The sequence below is a fragment of the Belonocnema kinseyi genome, chromosome 3 (assembly GCF_010883055.1).
Source record: "Belonocnema kinseyi isolate 2016_QV_RU_SX_M_011 chromosome 3, B_treatae_v1, whole genome shotgun sequence".
NCBI classification, from domain to species: domain Eukaryota; kingdom Metazoa; phylum Arthropoda; class Insecta; order Hymenoptera; family Cynipidae; genus Belonocnema; species Belonocnema kinseyi.
The window spans coordinates 146158568-146160188 of record NC_046659.1 but is presented as its reverse complement, the minus strand read 5'-3'; positions in this window follow the sequence as shown (position 1 = coordinate 146160188).

Genomic DNA, 1621 nt, shown 5'->3' with positions numbered 1-1621 from the left:
CGGTTCAGTGGTAAGATTTACTACATGAACCCGCAGAAGAGCCGAAAGGGCCTCATTTCCTCTTTCTCCTACCCACATGCTTAACACCGCCCACCCCCCATATTTTGTGTCGTTATCTAATCGTACAATTCAGGTGTTTAACTTCGTTCATTGTGTACTCTGTGATATTATTACTCCTGTTTTTCCACCCAACTTCGTTGTGCTTCCGATTACATCTCCCTCCCCACACTTCATATACTCTGTGACGATGTATGTAATAGGTGTCTCGTGATTTGACATCATTGACGATTCGATGGCTATTACCTCATTTCTGACGTGTTTTCGATCTATTAACATAAACTTACACTCCCCCCTCCCCTCATCTTAATACCGCGATCAGGCGTTAGCGACGTAGTTAGGACAAGCCAGAAGAGCGCAGACTTATTCTTGTGTCATCCTCACCCGCTTAAGTCTCTTATTCTTCATTCTCGAACTAACTATTTTCACAATGACGTTCCGCCGTCCATAGGACGGAAACAACCAGGAAAGTCCGAATGCCGCGTGACTGTGTGAGGAGTTTCTTGCTGCACCCAGGGACGTCCGCTGACCCATTCGTACCGTGGTCCACATGCAAGAAGAACGAAACTTTATGATCTCATTCTACTTAGACTCAATTCTTATCGACCCCGTCGGTTTCACATCTCCGGGTTGTTGTCTTCCAACTCAGACCTTCTGATCTTTTCTGCCAAACACTCCCACCCCTCTGTTAAAACTGACTTCAATTTCAATTCTTTCCACTTCCAAAAGAAACATTTCGTTCAAAACGCTGTTGAAAAAAACCCAGGAAAAAAGAAAGGATTGAACTGAAGCGCTTTGAAATGTGTGTCTTAAAATTCCAGAGTGACAAATTTGCATTTCAATTGCATGGCGTATGCGCAGCCGCTGTCTCTCTCTTTCTCTCGTGTTGAAAGAAAGAGGCAGATTATTACGTTTTACAATACTGCACCACGATAACTATTCGATGATATAGTGATTATAAATTTAAAAAATAAAGTTTTTCTTTTTTCTTGTCTATAATTTTCTTTTGTGAATAGTATTATTACGATTCACTGGTACCTCTAACCTATCGTCAGCAATCTGACACTTCTCTTCAAGATACACATTTCATACGACATGAAATACGATTGAAACGCGTTCAATCGTTTCTTGTTTCCAGGGAACATGAAGGCGCATTCACAAACCAAACAATTGTAAAGTAGGGCTGCTAGTTTAGAGGTCGATTTACAGTTATCACAATATGTACAGTTTTAAGGCTAAAACGTGTACGAGTTTTAGTGATTTCTATCTCCCCTAGGTGGCGCCTGTGTTGATGCTTGTGTGGTAGAAGGAGAAGAACAGGAATATAGGAACATGGCGGACATGTAAATAGCGAGCGGGTGATTACATTAATCACGTCTGCAAATTATTTACATTTTCTATTTGAAACAAATTTACATTATTTTTATTTTTAAATTGAAAAAGAGACCGATCTGATCGAAAAAGTACTCAAGTTTTGGGATTAATGTCTCTGTTTAAATATTGTTTTCATTTAGAATTATGAGAAGAATAATTTACACAAGCAAACCATTTCATGCAATACCAA